The sequence below is a fragment of the Strix uralensis genome, chromosome 2 (genome assembly GCF_047716275.1).
Source record: "Strix uralensis isolate ZFMK-TIS-50842 chromosome 2, bStrUra1, whole genome shotgun sequence".
In the NCBI taxonomy this organism is placed as follows: Eukaryota; Metazoa; Chordata; class Aves; order Strigiformes; family Strigidae; genus Strix; species Strix uralensis.
The window spans coordinates 232,224-257,145 of record NC_133973.1 but is presented as its reverse complement, the minus strand read 5'-3'; the positions used below and the strand labels follow the sequence as shown (position 1 = coordinate 257,145).

Below are 24,922 nucleotides of genomic sequence, written 5' to 3'. Positions count from 1 at the left end.
ATGAAGTTCAAAATGAATTCAAAATGAGTTCAACAAGGCCAAGGGCAAGGTTCTGCCCATGGGTCGGGGCAATCCCAAGCACAAACACAGGCTGGGCGAGGAGTGGATTGAGAGCAGCCCTGAGGAGAAGGACTTGGGGGTATTAGTGGATGGAAAACTGACCATGAGCCAGCAATGTGTGCTCACAGCCCAGAAAGCCAACCGTGTGCTGGGCTGCACCCAGAGCAGTGTGGGCAGCAGGGCGAGGGAGGGGACTGTCCCCCTCTACTCCGCTCTGTGAGATCCCCCCTGCAGTGCTGGGTCCAGCTCTGGAGGCACCAACATCAGAAGGACACGGACCTGCTCGAGTGGGGCCAGAGGAGGCCACGAAGATGCTTGGGGGGCTGGAGCACTCCCCTGTGAGGACAGGCTGAAAGAGTTGGGGGGTTCAGCTGGAGAAGAGAAGGCTGCAGGGAGACCTTAGAGCGGCCTCCCAGGACTGAAAGGGACTACAGGAAAGGTGGGGAGGGACTCTTGATCAGGGGTGTAGGGATAGGACAAGGGGTAACAGTTTTTAACTGACAGAGGGGAGATTTAGATTAGATATAAGGAAGAAATTGTTCCCTGTGAGGGTGGTGAGGCCCTGGCACAGGCTGCCCAGAGAAGCTGTGGCTGCCCCCTCCCTGGAAGGGTTCAAGGCCTGGTTGGACAGGGCTTTGGGCAACCTGGTCTGGTGGAAGGTGTCCCTGCCCATGGCAGGGGGGTTGGACTAGATGGTCTTTAAGGTCCCTTCCAACCCAAACCAGTTTATGATTCTATGATAAAACTAACACCTCCACTATTTTCTTCTCTGATGCTCTTGCACTGACTATCAGCATCAAAATTGCCATGTGGCAATGCTAGATTTTGTTTGTTCGTTTTAATGTGAGCAGATACAGACAAAAGTTTTCAAAGGAAAAAAAAACCAGAAGCATCTATTCAATGCCAGAAACTTACTTAAAGTACATAATCAGAGGCCAGAGAATTACCTTTTGTCTCCATTTAAATTCTCAAGAGTATAATGAAACCAACAAAGATGCACAGCCTGAAACCTGGTATTTTTTTAATCTTGTAAGGACACTGTTATTTACTTAAAGACATGGGCTCATGCTAAGAATGGAAACTACCCAACACATCTTCCTTTTACACTGTTTTGTGATTGAGTGACTCTTCCTGGACATGCTTGGTTATTTTTATCTGCTTTTTAAAAATAATTGTCATTCCGGGGGTTTTTATGTTTGTTACTTCCAAGGTGTAGTATGACACCAACTGTAATTCATACAGAATAATGCTTTTCCTTAATTCTCAGAGTAGTGGCCCCAAAGTGAAATTATATTATGTTGTTCTTATTCTTCTTCAGTGCCACAGATTACTGTCCTTACTGATATCAACCTCATCTTTTCCAGAATAAGCAGTTATCGTATTTCTTGACAAACAGAAATACAGTAGAACATAGCTCAAGCCCTCATATTTATGCCAATTCAGCAGTGAAAACTGAAAAATTCTCCACCACTTACTTCCATCACTAAAATGAACAAAAAGTGCCCTACCATACACTTAGAGTTGTTTTTCAATTATAACTTTCTTCAAAAAGCATTTAAAGGAAAGGAACAGTCAGCAGGGTAAAGCAGCAAACAGTGGGTCCCAGCAAGTTTCAAATGACCCGCTGTTAGCAAGGGGATGCTAAAGTTCTTTGGTCCTTTTGCAGAAAAAGGAATATTCAGACTTAAGTCAGAGAGGCCAAAAAGGCAGGAACGTCATGTGGCAAGCTCCACTGCCAAAAGAGAGAAATGCCACAGGCTGATGTTTTTCTACTAAAACCCAGGTTGGGGGGAGGGGGGAAATCAATCTTGTTTTCCTAAACACACACCACTAACATGTATATTTGTCTCTCCAAATTAACTAATAATCCTTTATCCCAATGTCCATTTCACAACTGATATAAGGATCACCGGGAGGCTGAAACAGAACAATGTCTACATGAATAACTACCAGGGAGAAAATGTCACACATGCACGCCCCACACTTTTCCTAACAGAACTGCTGATAAGTAAAACAAGTTCGTAGGATGCTAAGCACCACCTATTGCCCATCCAATGGGTAACAGTTGGAACATGCATTCATTTCATTTCAACAAAAATTTGAATATTAACTATATTAATTAAGTCTACTGAGTACTCATCCATGTCCTGTGGATGAATAAAAAGTTTAAGAACTACACTGTCTGCTGTGAACGGATAAAAATACAATGAAGTTTTAAGTAAGTCTTCACAGTACATGCCTTCCTTTCCACTTGAGGATCTTCAGTATTACACACACTTATGTCCCAGTTATCCTTAGAGTATCAAGATGAATATTTTGAGTCCAGCACTTTCAAAATCAGTATCTTGTGTCAAGACTTTATGGGAGCACTGATCATCTGGAATTGATCTGGAGAAGAACTGGGGGACTCTGTGAAATGACCAAATCAGATTTATTACTTCTGAGGATGTACCGGGACAGGCACATTAACAAAAAAGTTGCCAACAAGTTCCCACTCTTCAGCAAATATATCTCAAAAGCAAAGTCAATATTGAGGGATGACTCATACTGGTGCCTAATTTAGTCTGGAAGCAGGGCAAGAGGGAAGAGAAGAGCATAATCCATGGCCTTGGGCTCAGTCAGTCTTTTCACTGAAAAACACCTTCTAGTCTGAAAGACAGGCATACCCAAAGGCTGACTAGCAGTTTTAATTTGAAAGTTTAGTGTAATTTTACCCTGAAGCCATGCATAAAAACTCCATTAAGACAACACAGGAAATCACCTGCAGATCATCATAACATAAAGCTCAAACTTTTAAATGTTTTTTGGGTTTGTTTTGGTTTGGTTTTTTTTAATGTGGTCTCATTTCCCACAGACTAGGGACTTACCTATTTATTTTATTTAAGATGAAGTTTATGAAGTCCAGGTTCATTAAAACTAGACTGAGATCACACAAAATACCACGACAATCAATAAAAGACCAAACTTTCGTATAACTTTCATATAGCTTGAGAACTATAAACTCCATATTATACCTTTCACAAAAAAAGGTCTTACTGAAAACCAGATCAGTTCTGAACTGGGCTGATTAAAGTTGCCAGACACATAACAATAATTTTGTACATATGGTCCTTAACAAGTGAATAACTCTAAGAAGTGCTTAAATTAGCTTAGAAAGACAAATTTAATATTCCATAACCAAAAAAGCTTCTTTCCGGTATTTTTAAGTGGATCATTTTCCAATAAATTAAAACCACAGACTGAGTGGAAATTGGTCTGCCCCCTTTGAATTCATTAACAACAGGAATTACATCACATGAAATTTCAGCAAATCAGTCTATAAACATATCTGTAAAACTCTTCTGGTTCTTTTTGTTTGTTTCTATACATTTAAATGCATTTACAGAAAGAAGATGAACTCTTAACCAATTTAAAATCTTATTTTCTTCAGCTACACCCTTCCCAATTGAATCCTATCCCCAGCCTAATATTTCCCTTCATAGTGATAGGATGGAGAGGAAATGGTTAACTTTGCAAGATTACCTCTTTCGTATGCAACTACCACTCAGCATCCCACCCTAAGGGTACAATCAACCAATAAAGACTTTGTTCTGATTATGTAATGCGTACATTTGATATCCCACTTGAGAGCTCTTTTGGATGTAAAGACAACTACAGCATAGTGACTTTGCAAGTAAGATGATGTAATGTTACTTTGGAAGTAACAAAACATCTGAGCATGCCCACTGTGAACCACACAATTCAAAAGCCCAAGCACAGCTCAGTCTGAACTATTCAGTTGCTGCAGAGCTGCGTCTCCCTTTCCGGTTTGTTTGCTCTGTAGCTATTACAAACTTTCTGATACCAAAAACAGAATCACAATTTTCTTCAAAACTAGTCACACAAAAAACCACCCAGAAAAACCCACCTTCGTTTGAAGTTAACAGGTTCTCAAAAAATGGAATAAAAACCCTCTCCCGACTTTTGTTTATGAGTAAGAACTTGAAAAATGTTTTCTAGGCAACTTTAAGCAGTGCATATGCCCAAAAGGCAGCAAAAGAACACATGTAAGATTTGTGCAATTCTTAAAAGATGTTATTTGTGGAAATCCAACTGGTATGAATACACCTGTAGCTTAAGAGTTATGAAGGTGTTTAACTTGGGATTTACATTCAAATGTTGCAAGTGAACACATACCCAGTACATTGTTTATCAAAGTAGAAACAGTAATAGCCTATGAATATCATATGACCATGCACACACACATGCAGTTTACCTAAAGTAAAACATTCAAATATTCACCAGAAGTATCACACAAAAACCCCAATAAAATTCTATTATCAACTCAGTGAAATCGCTCTCACTGAAGAGGTTACTACGAATAGTGATAGAGACACAGCAACATCAGGGTCAGAAAACGAAGACAGACAAACAAATCAATCCCAAAGCTCCCCTGGAAAAACAAAGTAAACATTTTTCTTCATTGTGAAAGAGGTGACCATTTTCACTATCCTCAATGCCATGCAATTGACCGCAATAAATTGGTCCCATTTGAAATAAAAGATTCCTAAGATAATTCCATACAGAAGTGTAGAACACAGCCATTTTCTTTCTAAACTCAGATTAATGCCAAAGTTAAAAGTATGCATTTGAGAGCCTCTGTGAACTAGTTCCTGATTCTAGACCTCTTCCCTTTCCCATTGACCTCCCTTAGGGAATAGAACTGCAAACATAAGCCTCCCTGCATTCCAGTACAAATGCTAAAAGTTTCTCTTAATTGTTCCTTCCCAGTCACTCCATCGGACACTGGCATCTTCGCATGGTCTTCCCTTCACCTTTCAATAATCCACTCGTGGATTTTCTTCTTTCAAAATGACAAAGGCAAACTGGAACCTCACTTGACATATGTTAGCTTCTTTTATTGCTTTTGGCTCCTGGATGCACTTAAAAATCAGAGACAAGCACAGAATAGCACAAGAAGAGAAAAGACTTGTTAATATCTGGTGAGGTAGTTAAAGAAAAAAAACAACAAACCAAAAACTTTACAGGGTGATTGGGTTTAGCTGTTCCCCTGCAAGTTCTGAAAAGAAACAAAATGATTATACTTGCAAAAGGATCCACAAACATCATTTCCCATCTTCCTTTCATATTACTTAAAATCCTAATGCTATTCCCTGAAGCCTGTAGGAATTCACTACCAAAAATGGGCAGTTTTCCTGCTTTTGAGATACACCTAAAATAGAGACGATGCTTCCAAGAAAGCATTTTCTGGAATACTGAAGCAAAAGTAGTGAGTCAAAGTTCAGTTAAACCACCCAAATTGTGACATCAATGAATGTGGAACACATACTGGTACAGCATTTAAAGCTAAGGCATCACAATCAGCCCTCAGTCACTTCTTCTAAAGAATTACTAGCTTGAAGAAATCAAAATCCTTTGAAACCATTGTCCATAAAAGCTCACAAGTATCCACAACTCCTTTGTGTACACTGGTATATGCAAACTTTTCCGAGCCATTCCCAAAAGGTCTGGAGGCATTTCAGAACTCACTACCATTCAGACCCTGCTCTCCCTGAGCAAAGCCACCAATACGGGTTCCCACAAGCCCTTGAGCTATAAGCGCTTCTGCTCCAGGATATCTGTCCCCATCAGAACTGCTACAAGAACTCTAACCACCCATCACACTGACCACTGAGCAAACTATACATAGCAACAGCTTTTCGGCATGACTTGCACTGATTTAGATATGCATTGATAGCTACAAGTTAAAGCTCCGCTTACATTCCCAAGCCCCAAGGTCAAAGGCATTTTATAACTCTCAAAGTGTTTATTCTTGTCAAGCTCTGTGTAACTTTACATCACTCTGGACACACCTTAGGGTTCTAGCAAAATAACTCCTCCTATTTTGGTAGAGGTGGATCCATGTATGCTCCTCTTTACTCAGCAGCAATATCAAGGACTGATCTGTTTTATGTGAGAATAGCCTTTCTTCATCTACTATGGGAATTCCGAAATAAAAACAAGTAAAACCAGAAAAATAGGGTAAAACAAAAATGCACCAAAGAACAAAAAAAATTCACATCACAAAACATGGACGTGTTAGGGTGGGAAAAGCCAACTTGAATCAAATTCTAAGAGGTCACACACAACTGGGTCTCATTTAATCAACACAATTTAACTTCAGAATTCAGAAAATACTTATTCTTTTGCAACTTCTAGTTCTAGGCCTCTGTTTATCATATATGGATTTCAGACACTTCTTTATGTATCACTCTATAAGCTAAAGGAAGTAAGTGTTATTTTACACAAAAAGGCTTCAAGCAGTATCATAAGTACCATGTTACAATAACTAAAATTGCTTTTCTCCTTGCTACTGGCTAGAGTTATGCACAAATATTTACTCATATATACAGTTATGTACTTTTTGGGAAGGGGATGGGGGGACATGTGGGGAACAACCCAAAGATTAACAAATTTACCATGCTTAAATCATTGCTCTGTAGAGTCACCTAAGAGTACTAAGGTCTATGGTATTTTGTTGTACTGTCCTTGCTAGGTAAAAATAGCTATATTGAAAAGATGTGCAACAGCAAAACTTGAAATTATATGTCCATTTAAGAAATCAGCTTGTTTAATTTTTTTCTTGAGTAATAACACAGTCTGCTTATAAGATAAACTAGGAATTGTAAAATGCCCCATGAGATTTCACAGAGAAAGAAACTACTTCTTTTCAGATTTCTCTTATATGAAATTGTATCAGTACAACAAAGAATCCAATACATCTCTTCATTTAATCAATTCTACACAGTTCATCATGATCACACACTTAATATACACACAATTTTTAATGGACTGTAACTATCTTTCATCTAATTAATATTAATCTTCGTATTATGAGCTTCTGAGTTCACTGGCCAGAGCAAATAGAAGCCAGAAATGATGCTCCATCAGAATGCTTTCAACTAAGTTACCAAGGGGAAACAATATTAAAAGGAACAGAAACTTTATCTTTACAACTAAAAATAGGTAACTAGAGAGAACAGATTAAAAATAAAGTACTCAACAACTAAAAAAACCCCCACAAAATAAAGCAGACCATGGAGCACAGGGGAAAGCTGCAGGGAAGACTATTTGAAGAGCATAGCATTTTAGGGACTAAAAAGGAATTTCTGTCTTTCCTTTAGGTGCTGGAAGAGAGTTTCCTTAAATCACTTCTTTGTGCTTGAAAACAATTTTCAAGCATGAAGCAACCTGTAGGTTATTCAAGCATTTAGTTATCTCCCAAAAGACTTTCTTAGTAATAGCCCATCCTGTTGACATAACATCCAGAGACATGAGATCAATAAAAGCGTTCCCGGAAAATGACACAACTTTAGTATTACCGAGTTTAAGGTAACAGTTCTTAATGCTAACATATCTCATGCAAGCTGCCATAAAAAAGCCAAACTAATACCCTTTCGTATCTATTTCCCCTCCTCATTCAAGGGTTTTGTGCATTTTTTGTTGCAGACTCTGGAGCTATGGAGTGTCTGAGTCTGCTAAATACATTTCCCCAAGCCCACGAGACCCCTTGAACAGTACCTGCTGTGGGCAAGACTAACACAAAGAACTGCATATGACTACACACTAGGAGATCAAGAAATTCTGTAAATACTTTTCCAGACTAGAGAATGGAACCACACAACTAAGTTACATTTCTGAACTATGACTCTATCAGACAGGTTAGCAATTCTGAATCCCAAAGGGATCAAAGTTTTACAAGTTACATTACATCCCCAGGAATCCACAATCTAAAATGGGCTGTATAGGATACATTTGCCTCTGCATTATTTCAATACAGATTCCTTGAACAGGTATCAAAATCACCAATAACTTAAAGCACTTTGCTTTAAACAGGGACTATGGCTACTGAAATTATAGAGAATAAGGAAAGCCTTTTGAAATGTATTTTTTAGCAAGAATCCTAAGGGAGGTAGAAAAATTTATCAAGACAGAGAAAAATGTCTCTTATTATGTAGGTTTCATAACATAAAAGCCAGCATTTAGCAACCCAAAGAAGGGCCTGTGGCCCCAAGAGCATGTTTTTGTTTCACTCAGATATTGCAGGCAGCCCAACAAAAAAATATTTTCTCTCCTTGCAAAGTTTGCCTTCCTTAGCATCCATAGTCATTCTTTCACAACCTTACTACCTTTCAGACAAGCTCTCTTTTAACAGCTACATTTTCACTGGGTTAATCTGTAGGAGGCAAGAGAAGCCTACTCAAGATAATTATGACAATGAAATGTAGGACTCATGATACATTTTGATCCTGGATTCTCTCTACTTAACCACTAAAAAAAGAAAAAAGTATGACAACTTTGTACTTCTCTATGTATAATTACCAATGGCTCCAACAAGCCTTCTTACAGTTCCTAAACTGCATTCAAGTCTGCATTCAGCTAAGCATGTGCCTCACAAGCTTGTGCTCTCAAAGATGACCATGGACTCAAGTGTCTCCTGTAAAACTTGCAACCTGTAAGAAACGCACCGAATGGCAAATTCCTTCTACCTGTGTGCTGGGCTTTGCACTCCGAGGCACTGGTGGAACAGCATCACTCAGCAACAAGTGAAGAAACAACAGACGTGAAGGGAAAAACAAAAGGGAAGAGATGGTCAGTGGTATGGAGAAACTGAAAGAACTTGCAATAACTCGATCTGCTTCTTCACCTCAGCTGCATCAAAGTTTTGAAAGGAGCATCTTCCACTGTCACCATGTTCAATTCATGTCTATGCAAAAAGTCAAGTCAACTTCTCTCAAACCTGTGTGTTTATTATTCAAAGAAGAATTAAACTGCTCAGAAAGAGGTTTGATCACTTTGAACAAAGTGACTGAAATCACAGCTTAGGTTAACACGTACAAAAGATCTGAGACAGGGATTCATGTGGAATCAGACTTGAAGCTCAAAATGTTCCAGTCACGCCATTTCCCTGAAGTTCTACAAGAAGAATCTTGCTTTGACTGAATTTCAAAGGAGATGGATGAAGAAAAGAAGGCAACTAATTACAGAGTGTCACCTATTTTTTCCAAGGTCTAATGACTAAAGACAGACATTTAAAATATGTTCTACTTACAAGCATGTTCAAAGACGTGGCACTTAGTACCTTCTAAGGTACCTCACCGCAACAGTCTTCACATGATTACAGCTCACTTGTGCTATTGCATTAATACCAAAATGGCTGTCATGCTTCCAGAAATAGCCCAACTAGACAGGCACACTTGTGGAGGAGGGGGGAAGGAATCTCAGTGCAGAACTCCACAAAACAAACCTCCAAGCCCAAACTGCTTCTTAAAATACACTATTGTGCAGTTTTCATAAACTAAAGAATGTTATCTCATTTCATTACGGAGAAAAGATTACTTGGCTATATATGGTTTATATAGACTAGGTTAAGGCATGCAAATTAAATTCTATTAATCTCTGTTCATGGTAAGCTCTGCTGTGCAAGAAATGTCTTTTTCATAAAAAATTATCTTGGTCCCATATACAAGAGGAAAACACCTCACAAGCACATATGGAGCACTTGCCAGTTCTCCTTCAGAAAGAAGTCATTAGTAGTTAAGAGATGCAGTCATCAACTTCTCACAGCGGCACCCAACAAAAAGGGATCTAATTATCCCTAATATTTGGCTAGGAATTTTATTTGTATCTGCCAAAAAAGGGAGAATAATGGAATCTGCAAACAATAGGAAAGTCAGGGAAAATATTTCTTCCTGCTGCCAAAAAAATAAAAAACACACAGTAATGAAGATATGAATCTCTTTCCGTCCATGGTCCATAGTAAAAGACACATGAATCTAAAGAATGTTATCTTTAGAACTTTCCCGTTTCTCCCCCTCGCCTTCCACATGCAATTTATCAGTTGTCAGTGTATTTCAGACTGTCACTTAGCCGTAATAGCCTCCATTTTTCTCTTTCTAATATTCAGAAATTAATTCATGCATTAGGATATAAACCACTAAAACACTCTGTACTTATGAAATCTAAGACAGCGTCAATCACAGTACTAGGAGAAGTAATACAGACAAATTGGACAGAAAATTTTTGAAGGATGCCATCAATCTAAGAAACAATTCTTCCACTGAGTTAATGTCAAAACTCCCACAGACTTCATAGACAAAGCTAAGCATACATTGGAGAAAAATCCTTGAAGTCACATGAGTTATTAAAACATTAAACATCAGATCCCATTTATGCAAGTCATTAAAATTCAACTTGTCAATCTTGCATGAGTCTCAGCTCTCCAGTATCCCTTGCAAAGCTTAAGCAGACCACCTCCAAAAAAGCAAGCAGTTTTAAGTAATGTAAAATGCTAATAAAAGCTTCCACAGTATCTGTACTTCTGTAGATGTCTGTTTTCGGAATATGAAAGTAACCTAAAGGTTTAGACCCCATGGAGGATTCCAAAAGCCTGAGCTTCAACAATATCTACATGAAGTAAATGCGACCAAGAGCCCGATTCAGCCAAGCATTTCAATGAATCATTAAAATCAGGCTTATGCTGAAGTCCTTTCCTTTTTCAACAAACATACACAGGACTATGTCTTAAGTGCTTTGTTGAACTGAGGCCCAAGTTCTAATTTCCTTTATTTATCTTAGATACAAAATGGCTAAAGGAAGGGGTCAAATGCTGCAATAGATAGGTTATGGGTTTAAGGACACTGGAACTGCTGCTATGAATTGCCATGGGAAGAAAAAGGAAAGAGAAGTAGATGGAAGTAACGGGAGGAATTCAGATAGTTTAAGATAAAGTCTAAACAACAGCCTTAAAGTCTTTTAGCTTATTTGTCCTACCTTTTCCCTGCCTGCTACAGTCTTCCATCTTCCCAACTTGTATTTTTTTCAAGTAAAAACCTGAGAGAATGTGGGCACAGATAATGAAATGAGAAGCAGATTAGATGAAAGCCACTGCAAGCAGGCTGCAGAGAGCAGACCCACATTTTCAGGGGATGCACCAAATTATCTAGTAAGATTTTCGTTTGGTCTCTAATTTCTGCAAATCCACAGCTTCTTTTGCTATCACAATACTTGCAAATGCACCAGTTCAGAACAACTATGTCTAGTAACTAGGGAAACCAAATTCATTTTCAGGGAGCAATGGAGAATGAGACAGGCATATCTGTCTGCCCAAAGGCTTTTTTTCCTCTTCAGTGAAGTTCACCAGTGCCAGGATTCCACCTACAGATCCTGGAAGACACTGTAAAAAAGCAGTAAAGGAAGGCTTCTCAGCAACTCTGTTGCCTCAGATATAAATAAGCTTTTCATGTTATAGTAAGCCAAAACTTGGAATTTTTAATTCTATAGTTCCTTCACAGGGCTTGGTATAGTACTGTACTCTGTCCTTTATTAAGTTGCAACAATACAAGAGAAGGAAGTCAGGTCATTACACACTCAGCTGATGCTCTTTGATAAAGCTGTTTTGCAGAAGGTCACAGATGTGCACTTTTGTACAGCAGAAAAGAATTAATTAAGAAACTAAAAGTTCATACTTTGGCCATCCCCAGATGTAAACACAGACTTACAAACAGGAGGATCTGCATTCCCTATTCCCTGCTCTAGCCTGCCCCCAGACTGCCGATAAACTTAACCACCAGCACTATCTGTGTTCCTCACAAGTCCAGAACAGAGCTGTACTGCAAGGACAGATTTTTGATTACCAGCTTTTGAGAAGCCCTCTTCTTCAAAGCTGTTTATGGTCTGCAACAACTGATTCATGTGGGAGGACAAAAAATGCAGTTTTCATCTAGAGATAGACTAGAGAGATAGGGGGTATGCAGGTGAAGGGGAAGATGCAGGGAAAAAAAATTGCAAAGGGAAGGAAAGAAAAACAAAATAACCAAGTAAAATACAGAGACAATAGTTTTCACCCTAAGCATTTGTGTGCTTGCACACATATACATATATTTAAAAAAAATGCATGTACATTTAACTCCTAGTTACCGTTCACAGATCTACTTACCTGACGCCCTTGCAAATCTTAATTGGATACAGCATCCTCCACAGCCTGCTCCAAAACAGTACCTTGCACCCGCTGTTGTCCCATCTTTTTAAACAGCGTCCCAGCAGAAAGTGTGACTTAGCTGGAGTCAACTACATGTTCCCCAAACCAAGGTCACCTGGATGAGTTTTTATGTAATTCAAATGATACACATTGGCATAATACTTTTGAGAAAAACTATACAAAATGTTAGTTCCCAAAAACATTAGCCAAGCAACTGAACAGTGTGGATTTGATTATTAAATCTCCCTAGAATAGGAAATAAAATATTATCCGGGTCTGTCCACTGGCATATTCAAATAAGACATTACATTATCTCCGAAACCATTTTGGAAGGGTCAGTATACAGGTACTGCACTATTAAGTAGATTTGGAAGCTTTCTGATCAAACACTCAAATCTGAACTTCTTCAGAAACTTAAAAGGGGGACAGCGCAGGATCATCCCTACACACAAGTAGCACATTTCTGAGTAAGTCTTTACCCTGTCACAGTGCAAAGGGCTGGCTGGAATTTTCCAACTAAAGAGTAAGTATATTTTCAGGCTACATTCAGGGTAAATATGTGCAAGGTAGCTAAGAGATGTCTGTCTTCTTTATGAAATGCAAACATTTCAATCACCATTTGTCAGCATAGCTAAATAAGCAAATTGCCTTATGTTAGAATCATGTTCAAGTATAATAAAATATACAAAAAGCAAGAAGTACAACAGCTTAAGCTATACCTAAGCTTATCTGAAGACTGCAAATAAATGAATTGTGGATGCACCTACTTTAACAGAGCTGCACAAAAGAGTGTAGAAAGCCTTCCAATGGCCTAATGTACCCCATCAACACAAAAGGAGTTTATTTCACTAACTCCAGTTAACCCTTAGTGGAATTTCAACAACGACTTTTGTGCCTATTTCAAGTATTTCTTCTTTGTGCTCTCAACGTTTATTCAGGGTATATACTGAAGGACAGGTAATACAAGAGATACATTTTAAGCTCTTCAATCTAAAAACCTACTTTTTGGTTTCCTGCCTCTTTCCTAAATATTAAAACAAACGACTCATTTCTTTAAGCCCTTCTTACTAAAAATAGTTGGTTGGGCAGCTTAATTGTGTTAGCTGAAACACAAACATGCGAAAAGGAAAGGGTTTTGTAGGAAAAACATTGAAGAGAAAAAAAAAATCAGATTTCATCTGGCCTTCCCATCATCACTTAGAGAATTGTTTTGTAGTTACATCATCAGGAAATAAAATACTATCCTCTGAGGACCCTGACTCTTTACAGAAGGGAAAAAAAAAAAAAAAAAGGAAGGCTCGAAGTTCATATCACCCTCTGAGGGGTTCAGATAAATTCACTTTTTTTGTCATATTAAAAGAAAAGAAAGTAAGAAAAAAAAAGAAAAAGCTCCCTTGGAACAATTAAAGAAGATGACCTGGAATTTAACTTTTCCCTCCTCAAATTCTAGGCTGCAAGACTAAGTGGAAAACATTACAACTAATCAGCTAACAACTTCTAATTACTTTATTATCAAGAATAGAAAGGAACTGCCCTAACCCAAACCTTCCGCACATTCTTCTTGGCCATGACCTAGCAGACAAATGAGGTATTTCAGAGTCCTGAGCGTCAGCCGGAGCCACAGCACATTCATGAGCTTTCGAAGCTGTGGCTCTCGCCGAAGCACACCCGTCAGACTCGCCGCCTGCACACCCCGCGCCTTGTATGGCGAGGCCGTGACGTGCCGCTCGCCAGGCGGGGCCCGCCCCGCGCCCAGCCGCATCGCTGGGGCCGCGGCGATGCTCACAGCGCTGGCCATGCTCACAGCCCTGCCCGCGCTCACAGCCCCGGCGGTGCTCACAGCCCTGCCCGCGCTCACCGCCCCGGCGGTGCTCACAGCCCTGCCCGTGTTCACAGCCCCGGCGGTGCTCACCGCCCTGCCCGTGCTCACAGCACTGATCCTGCCGCGCAGCGCCTGCACCATGGAGCTCCGCCCGAGCCCGGACTGCGACAGTCCCGCGGCGCAAGGTAAGGGAGAGGGGGGGAAGCAAACTTCTGCTGTCAAGCACTGGCGCTTCGTGCTTTGTCCTGTTGAGGTACTTCTTTTAAAAAGTGGCTTCCACAAAAAGGGGTGAGGACTGAGCCTCCCAGTTAAAGCCCCCAAAACAGCACCAGGAGATCTAGCTAGATGCCTGGTGACTCGCAAGTAGGATGACTATTTCAAGCGTTCAAAACTCTATTTTAAACAATTCCTACAGAGCAACAGATGAGGAATTAATTTAAAGAAGGAGGTAGTTATGAATTACACACACTTTCCAAATGGTCGGAGAAAATCATGACTGCATTTAAAGCTGTGGACAGAGTCCAACAGTATTGTAATATATTAGGTAGAGCTACTGCCTCTCTTTATGCTGCGTTTATATACATATGCTATATATTAGTAGACATGTATGCACATATGTCTCTAAGTATTTACTGTACTTTTGAACAACTTTTACTGTACTTTACAGGGAGATGTATAAATTGCCACAAACATTACTCTGCAATAAGATTATGCTATGTCTGAAAGAAACAATTGTAACTAGTTTAATTACTAACAAACTTTCCAACTCCTATACACTGCTTCCCTCTTCTGTGTCTTGTGTGCAAGTGTCAAATCACAAGAGGACAGAACTGTCAGATTCTGATGAAAAAACTTACACGTCCTGGTCATCAAACAAATGATGAGACTTTCAGAACCAGAAAACCTACTGATCTCTTCAAGGCTTGTTCTGCAAGATGCTGAACAGTACTGCAGTTATTACCTCAAAAAGCAGTTCTGAGAAGCCACTAAGCACCTTGAAAGATTAAACCTTAGCGTGTTTATAATTCACATCTGCGTAGTATACAAAATTACACTGTCCTCTCCATTGACTAAGAGCCAAATCCTCGACTATAGGAACAACTGCAATTAAGTCAATTGTACTGTCCTACTTGCAAATTCGGACTACTAAACATTGCTCTCCAGAGTCTTATGTGTAACTTAAAATGTTAGAAAAGTTAAGACTCCTTAAGACCTTTAAACTCAAACTCCTCTGTCTCTTTTCATTTTCCTTAATACGAAGTTAAACCAGCATTAAATGCTAGGACAGCAGAAAGGGTTTTTTTCCCCTTCACTTGATGTTTTAAATACTTCTAAATCCTTGTTCAAGTACATATTTAAGAAAAATCAAAGCTGACAATCATATGCATTTCTGTACTATCAAGCATACATAGATTTAGAGACTGAGTCAAAATATCATGTGTGAACGTTTTCATTACTTTTTTTGCTTTCAACAACAAGAAAATATTAAGTAGTTATTTCCATATGCTTCTAAAAATGTAAAAATATAGAGACATGTTTAATTTCAGAGATAATTCAGGTATTTGTCTATTATTAACCTTAGCATTTAGATAAAGGTTACATTACAATTCCAAGATAATCTTTCTTGTAACAAGCAAAGTTTACACCTCTGTTGATGCCCTGAGTCTCCCTAGCTACAGAATCAGGGAAGAGGGCACTCTATAGTATATACAGAATTAAAAGAATCCTAGCAACCAAAAGAAAATATAAGTTTATAGTAGAAAACCAATACCCTGGTTCAGTATCCTAAGCCCCTTACGATGTCTTTTGCTGGCTATTCTGTCATACCTGCAGAGTTGCAACCTATGTCCCAGCATTTTTAGATCTCTTTACTGATAAATGATTACTTGGTTTCCTACATATCCTATATCCAGTACCTTTAATACTTAATAAATACATTGTCAAGTTATAAAGTGGAAAAGTTAGCTACATTATGAAAAGATATGTTACGAACCAAAGTTGAGTAACAGACCTCAAAAATGCATTTGGTAGCAAGGATAAGCTGAAGTCAAAGGACTATAGTGTGATAAAGAAAAAATATTCATAGAAATGCTACACATGCAATAAACATATATATTTGATAAAGGCAGTAACTAAAAAAAGAAAAAAGCCTACCCATAGGTAAGAGACTATTTCAGCTCCTCCAAATCCAACAGAGAAGAAGGGTAACATTTACCATTAACTATGGCTTTAGCAATATCCAAGTACCATCCACACTGTAAATGCTGCCAGCCTAACACAAATCATAACATCTATCAAAAGCCAGAAGAACTCTATTTTCCATAGCCTGTCTTCCTTAGATCAAAAGGGAAAACACTCTTCACTTAATACTTACAGGACCAATTTTGCTCTCATTTATACTAGTAAAAGTCAAAAATAATTAGAGTTGAGGTACAATGATTAAAAGGTCTCACTGCTGTTCCCTCCCCCCCGCCTTGCTCCCAGTATTACACTCCTTTATCAGATTTCTTAATATGTATTGAGAGTATCTCATTTCAAGCAATTAAAAACATTAGCTTGCATCACTTAACAGTAAAAGGAGGCATTAAATAATTTTCACATAATTCGGTTTTCAACAACTATATTTCTTCATTTAAATTTCTTTTTATAGTAATTTTTTACTAAATCCAATGTAAAGAGAATGCATTTTAAGAACAAGCATATCCTCCAGAAATGAAAGTCAACCTTCCTATCAAACTGCATTGACCCTTTGTTCCTTCCACGTCACTTCCCTTCCCTCCACTGACAAACGTCACATACTGCTGACAGCAGAATTTTTAGAGATTTGATCCAGAAGACCAAGGGATATAACTTACACTTATTTTATTTTCCCCATCACTACTAGTAAAATGAAGTTATTGCTTGATTTTTGCTGCGTAACAAAACTTTCGTATTATTTACCTAATACTGTGATAGTTCATCACATTTGCCATTGTCACGGGATAAAAAACCATCCTGGTTTTACTCCCAGCAAGTTTCCCCTCTGTGGCAGTTCTTAAAAGGCTGGTACTTTTCTTCAGGAAGAATTCTTTACCAGGTGTAGTTTGGCATGGGCAAGTGAGCAGCCACTGCTCCTCTGGACTTCCCCTGCAAACAGCTTCTCTCAAATCCTGGGTGTGGTATTACCTGAACACAGTTCATTAAAGAAGCAATTAAAATACCTAAGTCAGAGAATCCTAAGGGGTTTACAGTGCAGGAAGACATATCTTTAAAAACCATCCTATAAAATTTTAGTTCTGACTCATTAATAGTTCCTTTTAATACTTTAGCCTGCCTTATCAGATTGATATGAACTTAGAAACTATGCCTTACTAATAAATATAAATTATTTTAATTGCTTAGGTTTGTTTGTCTCCTATTGAATGGATTCTGCCATGGCATCCTTGAGGTTTACGTTGAGCTTTTTTGAAGTGGTTGAAAGCCTGGTTAGTTCAGCCATTCACTAAACTGTATTACTCAGCTCCAAGAGGATAAGAGGCATTGCCGAAAAATTCTAAATATAGTGCTCAGTCTTGTGATTTAAGTGAAGTAATGGACATTTTGAGTCTTAACACCTCTCGGTATGTTAGGCTGATTTTGAGGTTTGCTGTGCTTTCTGTCAGCAAGACCAAAATCACTTTGATTGCACGTCCAGGACACCACGTTGTTTCTGGAAGGTCAGTAACAGCACTCATGCTGATGGACCAAGGGAGCGCACTCAGCTATTCCCAGCTCACTTTCCTCAAGTGTTCCCAAATTCAAGGAAAATAGATTTGAAGTTTCTCTGTGGCAGTCTGTACCCTCCAGTGAAAAACAGTACAAAAACAACACCTCCCAAAGCACTGCCTCCTCACCAGAACAGCAGAATGGAGGTGACAGCGCAGAGGTGAATGTTCATGCAATAAATGAATGCTAGCTGAGTGAGCACCCAGCAACATCATTGTATAACCCTCCTTTAACAACAAAATGGAAAGCTTGGGGGTGAAAGTTCCAACCAACCTTGCTAGACAACATTTCAACACAATTTGAAGTCCTACAATCTTTTGTTATTCACGTTGATAAATGCACGTACTTTCTCCCTGTTGCAGAAGTCACCCTTTCTGCTACAGCTCATCGTGCATATCACGATGATGTAACACAGCTGCTTAACTTCAGCCTCGAGCTGGGCAGAGGACCTATGAACGACCACCAGAGAGTGGCTGCTGAGGTAAATAAGCAGAACTTAAGCCATTTTGCTTCACACTGCATGCTCATAGAGGCTGAGCAGCCAGAGCCCACGACCACCTAACTGCTCATGCTCAAGCTTCAGCAAACCTTTACAGACATGCTTCAGGTAGGGTACACAAAGCTCCAGTGACAGTAACTGAAAACGTGGATGGAAAAAACTGAATACTTCTGACAAGAACAACATGAACCTTGCGTACATTGCAGGGATGTATCACAATGCATCAACCAGATTTCATTGTCCTTTATAGGTTTCCAAAGGCCTGGGAAGGAACACAATTGCACTTAAAAGAAATTATAGGTTAGAGTTCTTAAAGATCTGCCTTAAACCTAATATTCAAAGCAATTTCCTTTAAATTCATTGCAGAGAGTGGATTTAAAACTTTGTCCTTTTTTATTGGAGACACAAAGCTTATCTAATGTTTGTATAGCAACTACTGCAAAGAGAGCATAAGAGAAAGAGGAAAAAATTTTAAAACTGAAATGAAGCAGCATGTTGCTACTACCATGAAAAAAACACAGAAGATTGGCTGTTTAAAAATGGAAAGTAATGGACTCATAAAACTCACATTTTAATTACATATTGGATTTCAGCACATGGACAAAACCATCTTAGAGAATGTATAAGCTGACTGAATTCCATCAACTTTTTATGGATTTAATCAATATTCTGGTAAAATCTGCATAACTTTCAGTCATGAAGTCTAATTATGAAGAAAATTAGGAAATTTTGTCACCATTAAGCTTGGCTTACCCAAAACTAATGTTACCCACCACATTCCCAAACATGATTCTATTCTACTTAGCTACACAGAGGTTTCTCAGAAGAAGCCTAATAAATGCTCCAGTTGTTTTTGTTTTCAATTTCAAAATGCTCCCCCCCATCAAGCACATTCTCAACCTCAGTGGAGCTGTTCTGGTTCAGACCTCTACCTAAAAAAGAAGAAAATAAATTATATGAGCCTAATTTCTTTTTTAAATTTTGGTCACTTGAACCTGGGGGTACAACTACTCCATGTTTGGGGCAGCCAACCCCTGACCTAATATCTGAAATCCAATGCTAAACATGCTAACTTGGATTTGGGAAGATTGGGGGGGGGGGGGGGGGGGGGAAGGCAATGTGTTAATACTCAAAGCTGAAACATTTTCTTAACTTACAAAATAGTACCATATACTCTGTCATATAAAGAGAAAAGTGTTTTCACTAGCAGCCCATGTCATACCCACACTAAATGCTGAATTGTCTTCAATGAAAAGGCCACCATGAACCTTGGCAGGCTTAAAACTTCTCCTAAAACACGTGTTTCTAAAAACATACCTAATATATAAATGGGTATGTGCATTTGCTTGCACATGTGTAAGCAGGGCAGAGGGATGAAAAGCCTCTGAAGCAAAGTCAGTAAGTACAGCTTCAATATAGGTCAACTCAAGATAGATAAAATAGACTGCCTAGGAGGGTGGCGCGGGGACAACACCAGCCAGTGGAGAATGTTTAGGCTTGTGCTAGGAGGCACACACACTGATTCCCTTTCGAGAAAGCAGCAGATAACAGCTGACAAGAATCTTCAAGCTTACATATTTTGCTAACCCCTATAAAGGAGGAGGGAAGAAAAGGTGCAGACACTTTGGAAAGTGTCTGCTTGCCCCCGCTTTGTTCTCATCCTCTGCTTAAAGGTCTAGATGATTACTGCTATCTTCATAAATAGCAAAGTTCTCCTATTTAAATCAGGATTGACTGGGGGGAGAATCAGAATTTGACAAGGTAACATTTTATAACCTGTGCATGACCCTCATATATATCTAGGTTAATGCAGTTAACCGAGCAACTAGCAAGTTCTGTCTAGAAGTAATTGTGGCTGACTTTCAGCATTTGAAACCACGTTGTAAATTGATGATAAAAGCTAAAATGTACTACATCAGAAACATACTGTACATGAAAGCATGCTACAGCTCCTTCATTTTCAGAGTGACATCTGAAAACAGGAAAATATAACCTAAACATCACAGACCATCAGCCAAGAGGCAAGAAAAGAGATCAAATAGGGCTTGTAGCCAAATGCCCTTCAGCCACATAACAATACTGAGTTATAAATCAATTTGGGGTACAATAACAAGGCAGAGAATGTTCGACTGAATTAACAGTTGTTTGAAGAACAGGGAACATTCCGAGTCTAAGAGTCTTCATATGAAGGGGCAAGGGAAGCTTACATGCACATGACCCTCCTCTTTCCTAAAAAAGCCTTTTTTCTATGACAGTTTTTGAAAGGCAGAGAAAGAAAACTGGAAAACAACTAAAGACGGAAAAAGTAAGTATCCCTCTTGACTTTAAGACGACTGTTCAGACCAATTTTAAAAGGGTTTAAGAAACCATTGGTCATAGAATAGCTAGAACTAGTTAAATCCACTTTTTCATCCTAACAATTTAGGGTTTTTTCCTAAGAAAGAGAGAAACATTTATTTTCCAAAGCAAGCAACAGTTACTCCAGCTGCTGAACACACTTGCAAGTTGGGAAAAAAAAAAGCTGATTCTAGATACAAACTGTTATTGGCATTTTGAGTGGACATATGACTAAAGGACCCAGTTTTCTTTTATGCTTAAACAGGGTATTTGATCTTTAACACAGTGGACTACCAGGGCTGCAGAAGAATGGAAAATCTTAGTTCAACACATCATAATCAACAGATCTGAGAGTAAAAGATGTTCTTTAGTTAAACAATTCATCACTGGTGAAGAGACTACTTAAATTATTATTTGTTATTTAAATTGTTATTCAAATATGTGAACTAAATCCATGAAGTAAACCTTGGTGAGAACTATAACCATTACAAAAATTCTCAGACTATCATCTTTAGCTCTCCACCATAGTTTCCTATCCTGTAGTCTAAAACAACGTGTTAGTCCTCTTTGAAGCAGATCAGTTTGGAGAACCCATGTAAAGCTTAAATGTAAATTTAAATCCTGAACAAGAGCACCTATGCTAAGGATTACAAGGCTTTAAACAAACATGCACTGACTTTGCACCTTTAGATGGTTGACCAAGTGCTCCCAGGCCAATGTGGCCTGAGGTCCTACTGAGACAAGAGAAAATGCAACTTCCAAACATCCCACACTTCAAGTCCCAACACATTCAGATATAGGAGACATAGAGCATGACATTTAGCAGGATTAGGACAGATAGAAAGTGAATTCTCTTCCAGGTAGCAAAGTCCCCAGAACTACCGAGCTTCAGTACCTAGAACTGCACCCAGAAGCAGTTTGTAATCCATTGGAAATAGTTTTAATACAATGTCTGAAGGTCATGTACTGCAAAACAGGAAACTGGCAGCATTCTTCATCACTGGTAGCTTCCAAGCCATCTTTAGCTAGTTAACAATGCTGTAATGCATTGCTACCACCTCTTTCACCTCTGTTCTCCAAGATGAAGTGCTGGCCAAGTCCGTCCTGGAGAAAATGGACATGCTCACATTATCAGGTCTACAGGAAAAACATGCATATTTAGCTTCAAAGTGAAATCTCTGACAGTAGCGTTATTACTGCTTCTACTACTTCCAGTCTTGGCTACTAGAAAAGCTTGCAACTGTATCAGCAAACCTGATTAAAGCCCTTTACCTACTTGGAAATCCTCAACTACACTGCTTTCATGCAACCTTGCATGAAGGAAAATTTAAATTTTGCAAGCTAAATCTGCAGTAACAATTACAGTTTATGTTTTCTGCCAAAAAAAGGGAACAGGTGCCACCCAAGCACTCAAAGTTTAGTATACACATACACAGAGCTACTTGAGGAAGTAGGCACACCAGAAGAATGGCTTCCTTTTGCCTTAGGATGTAAGGTACATAATAAAGATTTTATGGATATAAACAGGACCCTCAAGTCATGGAATCTTATCCTCATGCACAGCAGTGACACCACCTACATCATTCCTGAGGAATGTTCGTCTAATTGTTTTGAACTAGCCCCATTCCTCCAAATGATGACAGGCCCAGTCTTCGCAGATGGTCCCATTCAGTACTAAAAGTACCTTTATATAACTTACAATGTTTAATCTGTGTGGTTCTGATCACAATTTCAGCACATATATTCCTGCCATGCGCACTGAGCATGTGGAGAACACACTAAAGTTTGCAGCCAACTTGCACCTGTCTAAAAGCAAGTGGCCACTGTATGACTGAGCAGCTTATCCAGGACTGGCAGCAATGAGGAGGATGCCGTCAGTTCAACAGAGGAAGTGCTTGTGGCAGTATGGAAAGTTCTAAATTTTACCACTGCTCATGACTTAATATATAAATAAGGCCATGGTTAGCATAACAGATAGGCACAGTGCCTATTCTGCCCATGAATGAAAATGTGGCCCCAGACATTTATTTCTATATAAAGTGTGTATTAAAATTGTTTTAGAGAACATCCAGTTCCTGTAAATGTTATGGGAAAATGACATTTACGACTAACCAGTCTCCTCTGAGTAATATGATGTGTTATTGTTGGCTGAGTGCCTTTTTCTGTCATACCAAAAATATTAACTAATTGAAGTTTAAAAAGTTTGTATGAATTGGATCCTTGCACAGTTATGCCCAGTTCTGGTCAAGACAGCAGCACTAGCACTGCCCCAAGTGAATCGGATACCAGAAAAGCACCTATTTTCCCAACTGCCTGCCAGAAAAAAAAGTATCCATAAAAGAGGTCCACCTTGAACCTACAGACTATGATGTTACACACAGAATTAAAAAAAAAGAAACCAAATTATACACAGGATTTATCTATTGAAATTGCTTAAAGGAAACACAGATTGTTCTCCTAATCAAAACAAGCATTTCATTAAACTGAAAAGTGTAAAAAGATGACTTAAGGGTTACAAACTTACACAGAGCAGAAGTAACTGACTCATTCAGGGAACCAGAACTGCTACAAACTCCTCAGTCACTTGAAGGATGCAGATTAAATAGCCAAGACAAAAACTCAGCCCTCCAACTATTACACTTCCATCAACAGTAAACGCAGCATGGCAGGGATATCTAAGTAGTATTTGCCTCGTACAGACTAAACACACGTGGCTGCTAGTAGCAGTCTGACCAGAAATTTCCAGAACTTCGGCAAGCTGCACTCCCTTGTTTGTGCCTAATCTTCCCACAGGGAACAGGGCGAAGGCAGACAGAGCTCTAAAAGTCAGTTTTCGGGAGCTCAATTAACTTCTGCTACAGTTTTTCACTTGCTAAATCCTAGAAGCAAGCTGCAATGGTAACCATTACTGGAACTGATGCTCCGAACAGACAGTGCACCACACACCCACCTGCACACACAGAGCGGGGTGGGAAGGAAAAACACTGTCCTGTTTATACCTGTAGTACTGAGTGTTTTGTAACACTGATGATTTTAAAAACAGCTCAATAACTGTGGCCAAGCAATAATGTTCTAGCAGTAATGCTTAAAGTATACATCTAAAACAAAACTCAGATTCATAAAGACACAGGATCCTTCCCATCAATTTAACTTGTTATCATGCAATATCAAATCATCAAATGCAATAATTTCAATTACACTGTCATTTAAAAATCACAAATTATAAAAAGCAGTAGGTGTCTTGGTTTATTTGGTCTAGTTACCATACTATTAAAACCTCTTTGGGTTAACATTAATTCTCAAAATAATCTGTCACAGTAAGTCAACACTGCTTTTCCATTTTAATAAGTCTGAAGTTCAGGCACAAAATTTTACTTGTTAAAGATGAAGAAAAGACAAAAGCAGGACCCGAATTAGTAACTGAGAAGTTCTTCCTCTGTCTTGTTGCTTTGACCCGTATACCACATCTCTTGTGGTTCATCTTTCCATTTCCTTCTGAAAGCTTTCCATCTGCAAAACTATAATTTCCTGGCTGACGTAAATTTGAAGAGTTCCAAATTCTGGTGTTGCATCTGAAATTACTTGCTTTATTTCTGACTTTCCAGGCAGTGTGGAGAGAGGGTGAGAGACACAGAAAGAGAGGGGGAGAATGAATATGCACTCTGCAAATCCCAAACTACTAACTACCAAAACCCAAGTTGTATGCCTGTGAGCTGGTTAAGTCATTGATGCATTTAGATTCAGGCCAGAAGAGGATTAAGTGTCATGCTACATGCACAATTATGTGCCATTGAAATGCCAACAGTGATAGATACTGACTTCAAAGAATACCTGAAATAGCTGTTAAATCTAGAAAGAGGGAAGAAGAAAGAAGAGGGCATCTCAAAAAGGGGGAGACATCAAAGTCCAGCTCACAATTCATTGTGCCATGTTTTCTAGTAGATAACTCTAGGACCCTGAGTTTTTGATGCTAACTTTAAAGCTCATCAATACTGTGGTCTTGTCAGGCCAGCGCTCATTTACAACTGTTTTTCAGGATATGCAGTCAAGGAAAAAACAAAACAAAACAAAAGCCTGGCAATAACTTAACAGGATAGTAATTTCTTCACTCCCACCTAAATCCTGCACCTTCCTATCGTACTCTCAGACGCTGCAGATGGCTATCATTACAAATGACATTAGAAATTAACAGACAGAATGGGTAACTATCACCTTGCACATTCAGTTGCTGCCACAGAAAGCATTAATACTTTTTACACAAGACCCATGTTTTGATAGGTGATTTCCAAGAACATCTACACATGGAAAGAATATCATTCAAGACAGAAAAGTATTTTCTTAAACAGAGGGTTTTTTTTTTTTTATTGTTTTATTAACAAAACTGAATTTTAGGGCTGAATTAAAATTACTCCAGTGAAAAGCGAATGTTAATCCAGTCTTA

The 24,922-nt window shown here is 38.9% G+C and overlaps 2 protein-coding genes across 5 annotated transcripts in view; one reads left to right on the top strand and one right to left on the bottom strand.

Annotated features, from left to right (window-relative positions):
- The window catches only part of CMSS1 (cms1 ribosomal small subunit homolog), a 247,877-nt gene that overhangs the window by 194,063 nt on the left and 28,892 nt on the right, over positions 1 to 24,922 (bottom strand). The window lies entirely within an intron of this gene.
- Positions 1 to 24,922, top strand: part of FILIP1L (filamin A interacting protein 1 like) — a 213,601-nt gene that overhangs the window by 161,575 nt on the left and 27,104 nt on the right. The window contains exon 1 of one of the 4 annotated variants that reach the window (XM_074851921.1): positions 13,729 to 14,086. The exons of the other annotated variants lie outside the window; for them this stretch is intronic. The gene's annotated coding sequence lies outside the window, so the exon portion shown is untranslated. Of the gene's footprint in view, positions 1 to 13,728; positions 14,087 to 24,922 lie in introns of those variants that run through there. 4 annotated transcript variants of the gene reach the window in all.